Below are 16,769 nucleotides of genomic sequence, written 5' to 3'. Positions count from 1 at the left end.
ACTAGTGAGAGATGAAGCTAGAAGTAGATTAGGAAGAAAAATTTTTAAGGATCATTCCAGACTATATTGAGTCTTGAACTTTATCTGCGCTGCTCAGAAGAACTAAGTAGAGTAATTGACATCAATTTTTGATTTGTGATTTTTAGTTTAATTTTTTTTTAAAAAAAACAAAAATAGTGCTGGCCAAAGTGCTTAGAAAGACTGCAGTAGAGATAGGGACTGCTTAGAGTTTTACATTGGTTTAAGAATGTGGGAGAGGGGCTGGCCAGTTAGCTGAGTTGGTTAGGGTGCAGCTTTATAACCCCTCAAGGTCATGGATTCAGATCCCTGTACCAGCCAGCCACAAAAAAATAAAAAATAATTTGGGCGATATATTTGAGGTTAAATTGACAGGATCTGCTGTCTCATTAGAAGGATGATGACTCTAGGTTGTAACAATTAACTTGCTTTTTTGATTTTATGTAAGTCTCTTAACAAGTCTCATTTCTCTCTTCTGTTATTTAAAGTTTTGTCCTAGATTTCTGTTGCCCAATGGCCATTTGTAAGACCAGTTATGCTTATAGACTACATTGTACATTAAAGACTGCATTGTTTATGTGTAGGTCAATTAGTAAATCAAATTTTATTTTACCCCATTCATAGCAAATTTTCCAAAATGTTGACTGTTTGAGAAACTCTTTGGTTTGTTTGCATTATTTTACCTCTTATTTCAACTCCTGAAGTCATTTACGACTGGAATAACTGCCTCCAATTCTAGGCTATCTCTTAACTTCAGGGAAAGAACCCCTCTGCTAGTTGGGTATAACTCACTTCAAAACAGAAACTTTTCTTCATATTGAGAAGACGGGGCCAAAGTGAATTTTCTTTGACTATTTTTAGAAATCCTTATTGAGCAAATAGCAACATCCTCTAAGGACTATGGCTCAAATGTATGAATATTTTACAAGTAACAACGGTAAGAAAAAGAAACATTCATTTGCAAAAATCTCACTAAAGTGTGTTTTGAACCTCTTTTGTTCCCATCCTCTTTGCTATTTCACTCTTAATGGCAAGTTTCTGTACTGTAATTAATGCATTATGTTTTGCATTAACTTTGGCACCTTTTCACTATCAGCAAGTGTTGAGACAGACTTTTACTGCCACAGGTTAGTAGAATGTTATTGAATTCCAGTTTATATTGCACCTTAGTAACACCTGCTTCTGTCTTGCTTCTCTAAAGAAGAACTTCAGTTCTAATCACTTAATACTTTAAAGAATTATATGAGATGGAAGAATAATTGGCTGATGATTTTTTTCCTTTCTAACGTTGCTCTGAAGTTATGATTGGATAACTTAGCCTACATGTAAAATGAAAGCATCAATGCAGAAGCATTCATATTTCCTACCTATATAACTGTAGTCTGTAAGTATTTGAATGAGTTAGCATCCTTCTTAGCTCTGTTAATAATGAAACACTAAAATGAATAGAATGGAATGGTAATCCTGACACTTCAGACTAGTGCTGAGTTAGTTGATTGTGATTGACTAGTTTTCCAAAACCAAACCATTTTTTAAGCCTCCTTATTAAATCAAATGTGGACATTAGTTAGATTAGCAATTTCCTCATTTGATTACTCTTTATGGTCCTTTGGGGCTCTTTGATTTCTCTAATAAAAAATTCTTGGTATTCATAGAACACTTGCCCCACAAGGATCTTCAGGGCATTTTTTGACCCACTGAAACCATATGAAAAAGTTTGTCGTGTCCATTTGATTATTTTTCTGGGAAGAGAGTTTATAACTTTTATGACATTCCTAAAAGGTGTTAAACATTAATGATTAAAAATCATTGCTCAAAAAATATCTATTATCTGGCAAGTTAGACTGATATGGGTACAAATTAAATTGTACTAATAGTACCAATTGCTAAAAATTACAAATGTTAGTTTTCTGCCCTCACTATAAAGCTCGTTTATTTTTATTACAGTTTGGCAGACTTAAAATGAAACAAAGAAGAAGTCACAGGATTGCATAGAGGCTCATTTTTTTAAAAAGTTGACATGTGATAATTGTACATATTTATGGGGCAGGAGTGATATTTCAATACTTGTATACAATGTGTAATGATCAAATCTGGGTGTATAGTATATTCGTTACCTCAAACGTTTATCATTTCATTGTGATGAGAACATGCAAGATGCTCTCTTTTATCTATTTGAAAATATACAATAAATAGTTATTAAATATAGTCACCTAACAGTACTATAGAACATTAGAATTTATGATTCCTATCTAGCTGTAAGTTTGTATCCTTTAACTAAACTCTTTCTATCCCCCGTTCCCCCCACATCGTTCCCAGCTTTTAGTAACCACAATTCAACTCTCTCCTTTTTTTTCCTATTCAGCCAAATTTAAGCTTTTTAATATTTGTTTATTTGTTTTTGATGTTATATATTCATATAGCACTTTTTAGAGGCAAACTATCATATATTCATTCTGGGTTATGATTTTGGTCGATAAATCTAATATGTCAGAAATATAATAAAACTGAAGAGTTATATTTAATTCTAAGCAGTTCTTTAAAATGTGGAAAGAAAAGGGGAGATCATAAAAACATGCTGGGGGAAAAACAAACTTTTTTTTTGTTTTTTTGGAATTCAAAAACTTTAGCTCTATTTCTGTGAGCTCAACTCTTTTTGTTTGCACACATGAGTGAGAGCATGCAGTATTTATCTTTCTTTGCCTGACTTATTTCATTTAACATAATGCCTTCCAGGCTCATCTGTGTTGCCTCTAATGACAGAATTTTATTCTTTTTTAATGGCTGAGTAGTATTCCATTGTGTGTGTGTATGTGTATTTATATAATATATTAAAATATATATACTTCTATAATGTATAAATATATATATATATATTTCTCCGCATCCTTGTCAGCATTTGTTATTTTTTCTCTTTCTGATAATGGTCATTCTGTCTGGGGTGGGATGTCATGGCACTGTGGTTTTGATTTGCCATTTCCTTGTTGTTGCCATTTTACTTGTTGGCCATTTCCTTGTCTTTTGAGAAATGTTTATTCAGGTCATTTGCCCATTTTTAAATTGGATTATTTGAAGGTTTTTTACTGTTGAGCTATTTGAGTTCCTTGAATACTCTGGATATTAATCCCTTTTCAGGTGAATAGTTTGCAAATATCTTCTCCCATTCTATAGTTTGTCTATTTACTCTGTTGTTTTCTTTGCTGTGCAGAAGCTTTTTACTTTGATATAATGCCATTTATCTAATTTTGCTTTTGTTGCCTGTGGTTTTGAAGTCTTCAACCTGTTCAATTTTTGCCCAGCCCAATATTCTGAAGCATTTCCCTTCTGTTTTCTTCTAGTAGTTTTATAGTTTGGGGTCTTACATTTAAGTCTTTAATCCATTTTGAGTTGATTTTTGTATATGGTGAGAGATTGGAGTCTAGTTTTATTCTTCTGCATATGGATATTCAGTTTTCCCAGTACTGTTTATTGAAGAATTCTGTTTTTTCCCCAAATGTATATTTTGGCACCTTTGTTGAAAATCATTTGGCTATAAAAACATTGACTTTGGGGTTCTCTGTTCTATCCATTGGTCTATGTGTCTGTTTTTATACTAGTACCATGCCGTTTTGGTTGCTAAAGCTTTGTAGTGTAATTCGAAGTCAGGCAGTGTAACGCCTCCAGCTTTATTCTTTTTCCTCAGAGTTGCTTTGTCTATTAGGGGATCTTTTATGTTTCCATATGAATTTCAGGATTGTTCTTTCTATTTCTGTGAAGCATGTCATTGGTATTTTAATAGGGATTGTATTAAATCTGGAGATGGCTTTATGTGGTATGGTCATTTTAATAATATTCTTCCAACCCATGAACATGGGATATTTTTCTTTTCTTTTTTTTTTTTTTTCTTTTGTTGGCTTGTTTATTTAGAACTTAAAAAGAGAATGTGAGAAAAAATTATGCTTGTAGATAAAAAGTAACAAAAAAAGATGCTGAGCCATTTAATTATATATTTGCTAATTTTATTTTTTATATTTGCTATTTTCATTAATGGGGTATTATTTACTGTACAGCAGATAGTTATCTTACTAACTGCTCTGCATTATCATGAGTTTTTTGATGTAGTAATCTTGATAACTAAAGAGCCTTTCTTAGGCAGTTTAATAGGTCAATTGTTAAGAAAATATAGTAACTGTACATTTTGAGTGGGCAGTTACACACATGGGTATCTTTTCAGTAGGATTCTTTTTTCTGTTTTAGTGCATAAGGTTCAATTTTCATCTTTCTCAATACAAATAGAAAAACACACTTTTACTTCGCCATTTGCTAATTGGATGTTTTTAACTCATTGTGAAGGCTTCATATAAAAACAAAAAATCTTCATTCTAAATCTTTTAAAATTTGGAACACATGTTTGTTATGTAAATTCTAAGTTAATAATTGTCACAGATTTTCTGTCTGTTTTTCAGTATTTTCTTCCTCATGTTTTCCTGAAGTGATTCAAATGTAGTGTCAGATGAGTTTTTCTCACTTATTTGCATAAAATATACCTCAGTTCTGACCTGAGACTTCCTAGACTTTTCCCATCAAAGATATTTCCTAAATTAGAATGTTCTACCTGACAGGGAATTCAGGCAATAAATATTCTTTATGGTTTTGTTTTTTTTTTCTTTTTAAATTTGTGGGAGGCAGATTTAATTGAGCAAATGTATTGCAATCTGAATTTGGCATCCTGGAGATAAAAGGTTATTTTATTAATTTGACTTGCTAGTTATCCTTCTTCACCCAATCACTTCAAAATATATATTTTATTTGAAGTTTTATTTAGAATAAGTCGTATTTATCAAATAACATGACTCACTAATAGAAGTCTAAAGTCATGTTTTTAGGGAAATGGAAGTATGTTTCTATTTTTCTTCCTAAATGTGGATGTGTTTATGTATACATATATGTGCATATACTTAAATTTTTCAAAAACCAAATGAATCCATTTATTGAAAACAATAGTGTTGCCAAAGCACAAAATTTCTTACCACCTAACTTTATTTCTTGTTCCTCCTCCTCCATTCTTTTTCTCTTTCAAAATGTTTTACATATATTGGTGGTTCAACACATCAGTAAAAAAGAGTGACAGATAATTGCTATTCACTCTAGCTTCATTTGTTGACTCCTTTTGAGAGATAAATCAGCAACTGTGCAAGGGGAACTTTTAATGGCTATTAGTACAGCATTTGAAATGAAATGTAATGAACAAAGAGCATATAACAGACTTTTTGTTGTTTATGCATTCTTCTGATTATTACCACCTATTTTCCACTCCTAAAAATGTACATCCAGAAGGAACATGTACTTAAGACATAAACTGGCACTTTAAGTTTTAATTTTTGTCCAGTTCACAAGTTTTTCAATAACTTTCTTTGAGATTTTCCATTTTACCTTTAGATTACTTAGAAGTGTGTTGTTTAATTTCCAAATGTGGGAATTCTCCAGATATCTTCATTTTATTGATTTCTAGTTTAATTTTATTGTGGTCTGAGAAGTATATTGTATGACTTCTGTTCTTTTAAATTTAAAGTTTGTTTCATAGTTCCAAATGTGGCCTAGACTGGTGAATATTCCATGTGCAGTTGGGAAGAATGTGCTTTTAGTTTTATTTATTTATTTATTTAATAGATTTTTTTTTTTTTTTACATTCTATGATGTTGCAGGGCAGTTGGGAGGGAGGGGGAAAGGGGAAAGGGGAAGGAAATAGGATGGAAGGAGGAGGGGCAGGATTGAGGCCTGTGGTACCCCCCTCATTTCCACAGGAGAAAGCAGGGGTGCTTCCAGCAGTGGCTTGGTCATTGCCAGGCTGGGTGCAGATGTCAGGGGGGTGTGGCAAAAGCCCTCACCTCTGACCACCACACCTTGGGACCCCAGGGCCCTTCATGCTGTGGCTCAGTGGTCAATGCTGGGCTGGTTGCACATGTTGCGGGGGGCACATGGCTGAGGCCGGAGGGGCCCCCCCCACCCCTGCTTGTGAGAGCCTGGAGTGGCTTGGTGGTCGTTTCTGGGCTGGTTGTGCATGTCGGGTGCAGTGTGGCCAAGGCCTTCTGTTCCCCGCAATCCTGGAGAGCCCAGGGCGCTTCCTGTGGTGGCTCAGTTGTTGTCACTGGGCGAGTTGTGCATGTTGGGGGAGTGTGGCCGCAACCCTCAGCACCCACCCTTGGGACTAGTTGCAGGTGTTGGGGGACATGGCTGAGGCCCCTGGCCCTCCCCTCTTTGTGGCTTGTTAGCCCAGGGGACTTCCGGTTCTTCTAGGCATTATAGGTGTTTTTTGGCGAAATGAGACCTTTACTAGTTAATATCAAACTTTGTCTCTCGTTGTGGCCTCTTTTTTCTTTCAGCTCTATTGGATTATTTGCTGTTCCCACCACTTAATCTGCTCTGGAACTAATTTTTTGTCCTTTGCTTACTTCTAACATTGGGAAACTTCTTGTGGGGACCATTATTTGAGCTCTGTGGTTGAGCTAAATCGCTCTTTTTCTGCTGATGCCCTAGGGAAATCTTTTTGTGCAGATTAGGTTTTAATGGTTGACTTTATAGGTACTTCCTGGTCTAGTGAGATCCAGTGCACCTGGGTCGTGTAGAAACTCTGGTCTGAGCCTGAGTCTTTTCATGAAAATGCACCCCATTCAATTCTATATTTCTGACCAGTCTCCTCGGAGTGGTCCTATGCTGATTGGGGTGCAGATCAGCTGTCCTTGCTGTGCCCCAGTGTTCCCCCAGTGGGCCTGTCTCCTCCACCTTCCATGCTCCAAACACTTCCCATGGGACAGGCGATGCACCAGTCCCTTGCGATGACTCACCAGCCTCTTAGTGGCTCCTTTTTTTTGATCACTGTGGCTCCGCACTCCTGTGTGGGTCCATGGGAACCCTATTAGTGGTCTTCCTGGCCTGAGGGCCACAAAACCCTTCTTCTCTCCCACCGCCTCCAAGCAACTTCATCTCAAGGGCACATCTGTGGCTTTTGTCAACTCCTGCTCTGTGCACTCAGCAGCTCCAGCCTGGAAGCATCCGAGATTCAAAATGATCAGAGCAGTTTTTTTCTTTCTCTTATCGTGGCTTCTCTGATCTTCATGCACTCTGTAGGTCTCTCCTCCTCTTCCCCTGAATTCTGGCAGCCCCAGCTTGGCTGTCATTGCTTTTTTATAGTTGTAAATTGGTTGACTTGTGGCAGAGAGTGATGCTGGGGACCATCTTTTCCACTATCTTGGCTGGAAGTCCAGAATGTGCTTTTGTTATCTAGACCATTCTATAAATGTCAATTAGGTCAAGTTGGTAGTGGATTGCAAATTTTTTATATGCTTGCCAATTTTCTATCTAGTTGTTCTATCCATTATTGAGAGGGGGGTATTGAAATCTTCAACTATTAATTTTTTAGTTGTCTGTCTTCTTAACAATTCTGTCAGTTTTCATTTCATGTTTTTTTCTTCTCTTTTGTTCAGTGCATGTATAATTGTTATAGCATCCTGATGTGTATCAACTCTTGACGTTATACATGTCCCTTTTTTTCTCTGATATTATTTTTGGTGTTAAAGTGTATTTTGCCTGATATTAATATAGCCGTCATAGCTTTCTTATGGTTAGTATTTGTATGATATAGCATCTTGCCTCCTTTCAACTTCAACCTATTTATGTCTTTGAATGTAAAGTTTATCTCTTATAGATAGAATATAGTTGAATCTTTCTTTTTTATTTAAGCATATATCCCTGTCTTTTGTTTGGGGTATTTAGCCATTCACATCCTGTCTTTTTGATTCTCTGTTCATCCTAGTCTTCCTGTTTTATCATTTTTAATGTGCCGTTTTAAATTGCATTGCTTTTTTTTTAAATTGTCTTTTGTTTTATTTCCTTGGTTGTTGCTCTAGGGATTACAGTATGCATCTTAACTTAATCACAGTTTACATCAGATTAATGCTAATGAAATCCCAGTAAAATAGAGAAATTCTGATCAAATGTAGCTACCTTCCTTTCTTCCTGTTTTATGCTATTAATATCATATATATGACATCCACTAAAAATTCTGTTTTTCTCCCTACTTGTTCTATCATTTTGAGAGTATTTTCTTTAATTGAAATGTATTAATTATATATATTTGTGGGGTACAGAGTTGAATATCAGTACATATATACAATGTATAATGATCAAATCAGGATAGTTAACATATTCATAATTATAAAACTTAATAATTTCTTAGTGATGAAGACATTTGATCTCCTATCTTCTAGCCATTTGATAACACACAGTCAATTATTGTTAATTATAGATGCTAGCTTGGCTCTACTCCTGTAGAACTTATTTTTCCTGTTTAGCTGTTATGTGTTCATTAACCAGTCTTTCACTAATCCCTCACCCCCTCCTTCTTTCCTACCTCTGGTAACCACAGTTATGTTCTCTCTTTCTGGGAGTTCAACTTATTATTATTTTTCTTTCTTTCTTCTCAGATCTTGTTCATGTGGGAGATGTTAGGGGAGGAAGGTTGTTATATGATGTTCTGATTAATCCTCAGTCTCAGTTACTGTGAGCATAGGTATTGGGGATGTGGACTTCACAATTGTTTCTGCTCCTCTTCCAAATGTAACTCTAGGTCTAGCATACGTTTCTTCCCCTACCAATGGTTATGGTTCTTTGTTTTCTGTTCCCCTCCCCCAGCTGTAGTGGGTTTGTACGAGTGCCTTCAGGCTGCAATTCCCTTGGGGGAGGGGATCTTTTGTTTTGTAAGAGACATAGGGGAGATACCTGTGGGTGGCATTTTGGCAACGGTTGCTGTTCTCTTCCTCCAGCCAATACCACATAAAAAGATTTCCCGCAATTCTCCCCAGTCTTCCCTGGTAGGGTTCATAGAGGAAAAGCCTACAAGAGGATGCAACTCACTATCCCTACTGTCAGCAGACCCAGGACCTTTAACACTTATGTTAACCCACACACAGCCTTTAGCATTTCCTTAAACATTTTTAGCTAAATCTTTTTACTGGCTTATTCAGGTGTTTCTGTGCCACTTAGGCAAATGCTCAGGTACTGTTTTTCCCAAAGGTGCCTGACTCCCAATTTCAGGTTGTTTTCCTGTGACCTCAGTTCTCTAATATGTATGGGAAATGTCATTAATTTGCAGTTGTCCAGCTTTCTTTTGTTGTTGTAAGGTAGGAGCATTGCTCTTTCCACCTCTCTCCATCTCTAAGTTCAGCCCTCTAGTTTTTAACACTTATGTTACTTCTACAGATAGAGAACATAGGAAGAGTTTAATCACTTTTAATTGTCTTAGAATTTTTATTCTTGCTATTTAAATTGGTATATAGGTCAGTATATTTCTGAACTGTATTAACAGTAAATAGACAATTTATTTCTTATAGTATTTTAGGGATAATTACATTTTTCAAATTATGGTATATTATATACATATCAGAAAAATTTAAAATATCTTTCAGATCTTGTGTTTTCCTACCCATTACTTATGCTGCTAGTTTTCAACTCCATCTTAAACTGCCTCTTTCCAATATTGCCATCTGTATTGCACTCCCCTACCACCCACATACCACACATGATTGTTTAGTGTAGTGACAAAAGTAATCTCAATTACAAAAGACATTTTAGTTTCTGAATTCATAGCAATGAAATAATCTGTTTGAAATTTGGTTTCTAGTGAAGATTTTAATACAAATTTGGCCAAGGGCAAGAATTTTTAAAATATGGGGAAAAGATTTAGACTATCCAGAATTCATAATGTGGCATTATCTTAACCATTAAGAACTTTTAAATTATTTATTCTCAAGTAATGAATGTTTCCGTAATAATTCATCTGACTTCTTATATGCAACTGATATATGTGAAGAAATGTTTATGCCAATTTGTCATTCTACTTTATGAACCAAAGGAGTTGCTGTAGAAATTCATACAATATAGGCTATTGCAATGATTTATTTACACATGGAAAACGATGTATTAATTTTTAAAAATTTTATTAAGCACAGTTCTTTTCATTGGTATTTTATAAATTTCAAATCAAATTTAGTTAAGGACAAAGTTTTAACCATTAAAGACTAGAGTTTTACAAATATAAAATCAGATTGGTATGTATATAAGCACAAATATGATCTTGTGTTCCTTTAATATAAAATCTATTCCTATTTCCAACCCTACTACTCTGCTACCTACCACTAGTTCGGGCACTTACTTCTTCATTGTTCTAGGCTCATTTGTCTTGCTGTTTAAAATCTGTCAGTGATGTCCTAAGGTTATAGATAAAATCTAAGTTTTTTTAATATGGCATGTAACAACCTTCTTAATCAGGCTGCCACCTCCGTCTTCAGCATGATTACCTACCACTTGCATAAGCACTTTTTACACTCCATCAACATTGAACTGCTTATAGATCCTCAAACACCTCATGCTCGTTATTTTAATTAATCTTGTGGCTTTGATCTTCCTGTTCACTGCCTCGACACTCTTTCCTATACATCTGTTTGTTTCATATGGTAATGTCATTAGACTAGACGCCCTTTAAGTGAAGTGCTGAGTTTTGTAGCCACAAAAATATTAGAGTGTTCATTGGGTAGGTGGTTGCCATTAGATTGATGTAGCCCTACTTTTTGGCCTTTGTAGAAATTATTTATATCACATTTTATTTTCTCTAGCTTACTCTACTGTAAGAATACAGTATATAATACATATGAGATTTTTTTTAAATGTGTAAATCAACTGTTTCTGTCAACAATAGGCTATTAGTAGTTAAGTTTTGGAGGACTCAAAAGTTATCTGTGGATTTTCAACTGCATGATGAGGCAGGGCGTGGTGCTCCTAACCCCCATGTTTTTGAAGGGTCAACTGTATTTGAACACTTATGGTGACAAGGAGCTCCTGCTTCAGAAGGCAGGCCATTCATTATATTTTTCAATAACTCTAAGTTATCTTATGAAGTTATCCCATAAGAACAGCTCTAATCCTTTCTTTCCATCACCTCATAAATAGACTATAATACTTTAATATGTGTAATGTTCAGCAACTTGAGGCCCCACCTACAGTAAAATCCAACATTTTCTGAATTAGTTTTTCATTGTGTTAATCCACTCTTTATCTCAGTTTTACTCGAATGCTTTAGGGATGTAATGCCACTTGAAAATGTAGGTAGAGAATTCAAAACTGCATTCTACAAAATTATGTTGATTTCATATATTTTATTGTCATGGGCTGGTTTAAAATATGAGACTGGGAAGATGTGTGAGGAAGGAGTTAAAGTATAATGCCCTCCAAGTTGAGGAGGTACTTTGAGACTGAAGAAGGAAGTGATACCACCATTCAGAGATATACAAAGATTTTTATTAGTGAGGGTGACTTACACACAATAAAGCTGAACACAGTGAAGAATCTACCTCAGCAGATGAGAGCTCCAACTCTCTGAGATTAGACAATGTTTATATAGCAAAGCACCTGTTACTAGAAGTAACTTCAAGGAAGCATCTTAAGAAAAATAGATTGATAACATCATTCACCAGGTGTCTTTGTAATTCACAATGTAGAGATACTGACATGTGATACAAGTTGAAAGTGTCTGGAGATAATATTTGAGTACTGTGTGGCAAGGATAATTAAGTTGAGTAGGACTGCTTGATAAGAAGACTCGGGAAGTACCAGGAATGAAGGGAGGGCATAGTGAATGAACGTGCTTTTGTGTATCTTGATCTTCCTTACCTTGTACATGTTTTTTTTACAAACTTTTCTTCCTGACTAAAGACCACTTTGACTTTGTATGCTAAGTGTGCTTTTTTAGTGGTTCTTTTTCTATTATCTGAATGCCGATTTTTTAAATTTAGCTGATTTGAATGCATTAAGATGTACTTAAATGAACATTTGATGCAGTAAGGAAATTGGTATATAAAAGACTGGATAACAAAAGTCTTCTTAATAATGTAGTACACCAAAAATGGAAGCTGCGGGAACCAACAGTGTGGACAAATGAAAAATGCCTTTTGTCTACAGATTGCAGCGATCCTACATAAACATGGAGGTCTCTGTCTGGCTTAGGACAGCTGGCTAAGTCTGATCGTTCCCCTCCATACAGCCTTTAAAACTGTCATTCTGAAAAATGGTTTCCTTGCCATATTGTTCTATATCTTACAGCTTTTGAAAATATGTGTGACTGTTTGAGGAACCTACAGCCAGGAAATAGAATGAATGTGGAAATACTTTTTTTTCTAAGGGGCAGCATTAACTAATCCAGGGTTATCAGTAAAGGCCAATCAATATTTCAGATATGAAAGAGCTAATCACCAGTAACTTCCATGAAGTTTTTCTCTCTAAGAATTGGTTACTCATTAAGAAAGTGATTTTTCCAAAATCCAGTTCAGGTAATCTTTTAAGTCTGTATCCAAAATTCAAAAATGACCATTTCCAGGGAAAAGCTGGCTATTTCATATTAACTACTTAGTACTAAATTTGAAATCTTGGTTTTTTGTGTTCTTCTGTAACTTGTGGGGGAAGGTGGCAGAGGTGGGAGCTACAGTTGGATTTCTAATGCACTAGGATATGATATATAGCACCAGGGTGTGCTATAAGCAAGCCACAGCTGGGTTTATTTATAAGTAATCATGTGAGGATCCTTGTTTGTGGTTCTGAAATCCCCATATTTGATACCCTGAGCAGTTTTTGCATCAGACAGTTGACTGAGTACCCTTATTTTTTAGGGGCTTTAGTCCTTAGTCTACTCTGTTCTTCATTTTATTTTATGATTTTTTAAAAAAAATTTTTTTGTTAGCCAGCCAGTATGGGGATCCAAACCCTTGATTTGTTCTTCATTTTAAAGAATGATTTTAAGATTTTCTACTCATTGTATTTATTTTTACTCAGTTTCTTTGCATGATAAATTCAAATATAGATCCAAGGCACTTGACTAAAATGACCTCTGGCTAAAAATTAGTAACAAATATTATATAGGCATAACTCAAAGTAAAAAATGCCTCATGGACTTAAACTATGTATCTCAACTTCTGTTTACAAATTTATTTGAGAGGTGTCCCTGTCACTCTTTATTACTTTCTAAGATGTCTCAACCAAGGCCAAGAAATGTAGGCTTTTTCTTATTTTCTTATTTACTTTACAATGCCCCTATGTTTTTTAATCTACTGGCTACAATGCTGTTCATTTTCTTCTTACATGTAGCTAGGTACATGTCTCCTTACCTTTCCTGCCAGATTATATATGCCCCATAAAGCTATCTCCTCCACAAACTCCTCTGAAATCTAGTAGATGACAGTAGGCTTCTACTCAAACCAGTTAGGAATCAAGTGATTCTCATATATAACAAGTCAGAGCTAATGATGTGTTATTCAAAGGTGGACTTATTTAAAAGTCGAGGCAAGTGAGTGTTTTGTACACTGTACAAATACCGTTAATGACACAGTCTGCTTTGCTGTTTTGTGTTTTGTGGAGTTTAGACTTTGATCCTCATAATATAAACTTTAAATTCTATTGTAATATAAGAGTACTTTAAAAAGTTCATGAAAAGATTTGTATTATTTCTATTTTTCCATGACTTTTTTTTTTTTGGTTTTTTTGTTTTTGTTTTTTTGACTGGTAAGGGGATCGCAACCCTCAGCATAGTGTTGTCTGCACCACGCTCAGCCAGTGAGCGCATCAGCCATCCCTACCTATGTAGGATCCGAACCCGCAGCCTCGGCTCTACCAGAGCCGCACTCTCCCGAGTGAGCCACGGGGCCAGCCCTTCCATGACTTTTTGAAGTACCCTTGTATGGGATGGATATTTACTGTGTGTGTACTATTATACTCAAAGATTGAATGGGACTGTAACTACTTTTATGGCCAAGGAATAATTACATGCTAAAATCAGGCACAATCAGACACATAACGGTATAATTGTACTAGTTTTTTAATGATAGGTTGGTACCTGTGCGTATTGTTAAAAATGTTTAGCATCTACCCTTGAGAACAGCTTGTGTTATATGTACTCTAATAGTGAAAACAAGTCCCTTTGTATCCTAAATAAAAAGATCGTCTTAATAGAAAAAAAAAAGTTGGGGACAGGAAGGAAATATGACAGCATCTGGTGAATTTTTTTTCCCCCCTGTACATGAGTATTTATTTATTTCTATTTATTTATTTTTTAAATTTTTATTGAATCAAAATTGATTATACATATTTTGGGAGTTCAACACTGAGATATGTTGATTAAATTAATATTACTAGCATATATGTTGCTACAAATCGTAATTATTCTTTATGCCCCTTGTCCAGTCTCTCCCCGTCCCCCCACTCCCCACTCCCTGCTCTAATTACCCTAGATATTTTCTCTCCTTCAGAAAGGATAATGGTTACTCTGTTGATTTGTTGCCTAGATGATCTGTCCAATGCTGAGAGGTGTGATCAGGTCCCCCAGTATTATCATAGAGCAGATGCTTCTTCTGTCACTCTGAAATGGGCTTTGTGGAGAGAGACATCCTCTTCTTTTCTTTATCTCTGCTGGTGACTCTCCTTGTGTAAATGCACCCCAGTGGTTGGCAGACCATCTGCATGGAGGTTGTGGCGTCTGTAATTGCGTTCGCGGCAGCCATGATTATTGTGGTGGCTGTGGTGGGCCACCCACATGGAGGTGATGTTTTTGGCATGCTCCTTGGTGCTGGCGGTGTGCCTGGTTGTAAGAGGGGTGTCCAGTCCCCTTCTCCATGCCTCTGTCCCCAGGCAGGTCCCAAGGCGCTGGCACAGTGTGCCTGGTTTGGTGAATTCTGATAGAGGTAGATTCTTGGTGGAGGCAGATCTTCTTCCCTTTCCTTCCTCTGTGTGTGTGTGTGTGTGTGTGTGTGTGTGTGTGTGTGTGTGTGTGTGTGTGTGTGTGTGTGTGTGTGTGTGTGTGTGTGTGTGTGTGTGTGTTTATACAAACGTTTCTTTCTAAAATGACAGATATCATTTTTAACTATTTTGAAGTCTTTGAGTAAGTTGTTGAAGTATTAAGTTAGCCTTTCAAAATGGTAAACCATCTTAAAAGAAGCCCTGCAAATAAATAGTACTCACTAGATCAACTTGTATATGTGTATATGGCCATTTTTCCAGAGGGAAGAGCTGTTTATACCAAATTATTTTTTTTATGCTGATTTTCATATTTATTTTGTAGAAACAGATTTCAGTGGTAAAATTTAGTGGGCTGATATTTTGTGTGTTTTTGTGATCACATTAGGCTCTTCTACCTTGAGATAAAATTTGATTTTTATATGCACTCATGTCTTCTGTTTACTTAGTACTGTCCTTTTTTTAGTCTGGCCTTAACATATAAGAAATATCCAGCACCTAGAGCAGCATCAGTTTGCCATAAAAGATCTGGTTCACCTTGTCTTAAAATGATTATTAAAAAATAATAATGATTTTTTAAAAAAATCTTTGATATGAAATGTTTCCATTGTCTATTCAAAAAGATCTTATTTTTAAAGCTTAAAGATTTTGAAATTGAAGATAGCATAAATCTGGAAGTCCTTTTGATTAGCAGTGCATATCATTTCTTCACATTAGTTGTAAGTTTATAAGAGCAGGTATTTGAATGAATCAATAAAAATTGAAGTGTAATAAAGATAGTATGATATTTTATTAAAACAAGGATTCTTTATTCTATTAATCAAATATTATGACCATACCTTTCCATTCATAATCATCTTTATACTTTAGGATTAGATGGGACCCAGTATCATCCTAAGCAAGAATACCAGCAGGGAAGAAAGAGGGAATTTGAGTTTAACTGTATGATCCTGAAAGTGTCCCCTTTTAATGAAGAAACTCTAGCCTCCTGGATCTCAAATTTGGATTTGGGAGGTGGTGGGCTAGCAGAGGGGTGAGATATGTGGCCTGGCAAAGCCCTCTATACTAACTATGGAATACTCCCTAACACCTTGGTTCTATGGCCAAACCCTTCCCTCTTGTGTTATCACTTGAAGTCATACTTACAGGGAGGTATATAACAAAACAATGAAATTTGAAATGTAATGTCTATATATAATGTATGAGCTGAGGCTCTCAGATATGTACATATTTAAATGATCACCTAAGAAAGACCCCTTTCTACTTCCATTGTGATTTAGTAAATTCAGAATAGGGCCCAGGCATGTGATAAGCTCACTGAGTCAGTATGATACAAACTAGCACTGGTGTATTTATCAGCCTTCACAAGTTGATTCCTGGTTTTGCTATTCCCTAGCTATGTTTATGAATTTGGATAAATTATTAAGTCTCTCTAAGACCATGTTTTCTCTATGTAAATTCATGATTAAAATAGTGTCTTCCTCATTGGATTGCCATGCAGATTAAGTCACATAATCCAGATAAAGTTCTTAGCAGGTAACTGGCCAGCAATGCTCAGTAAATGTTTATGTGATACTGTTAGAAGTTTTTAAAAAATATATCTCTGTAAGATAGTAAAAAGAGATATCTTAGAATTTTAGATTTTAAGATCACAAAGTTCATTTATTGTCTGTCTTGCAAACACAATTCAGACAATTCATTCAACCTTGGATCTTTTATAGAATGCAGGGAGGGTTAACTGTAACATTTTAGTCTAAAGAGCAAGACCTCTTACTGATTGTGGTTTTGTGTTCATTCTTATTCTTTCTTAGACATATTTACGTTTATTTTTACCAAGTCAATTCTGAAAAACCACATACTTGAAAGGAAGGTCAGGGACAAAAAGAAACTATTGGACTTATAAATGTCATTTATTTAAAAACCTTTGAAGATCATCTTGT

General features: G+C 35.5%; 1 protein-coding gene and 1 non-coding gene across 3 annotated transcripts in view; both read left to right on the top strand.

Moving 5' to 3' along the window:
* Nucleotides 1-16,769, top strand: part of COP1 (COP1 E3 ubiquitin ligase) — a 277,815-nt gene that overhangs the window by 238,055 nt on the left and 22,991 nt on the right. The window lies entirely within an intron of this gene.
* LOC134385409 (small Cajal body-specific RNA 3) lies at nucleotides 11,953-12,092 on the top strand. Its single transcript, XR_010024381.1, has one exon. It is a non-coding gene; the product is annotated as a small Cajal body-specific RNA 3 (non-coding RNA).

This window comes from Cynocephalus volans, chromosome 8 (genome assembly GCF_027409185.1).
Source record: "Cynocephalus volans isolate mCynVol1 chromosome 8, mCynVol1.pri, whole genome shotgun sequence".
NCBI classification, from domain to species: domain Eukaryota; kingdom Metazoa; phylum Chordata; class Mammalia; order Dermoptera; family Cynocephalidae; genus Cynocephalus; species Cynocephalus volans.
Note: the sequence above shows the minus strand (reverse complement) of the source record. Positions and strands in the feature narration are given on the sequence as shown.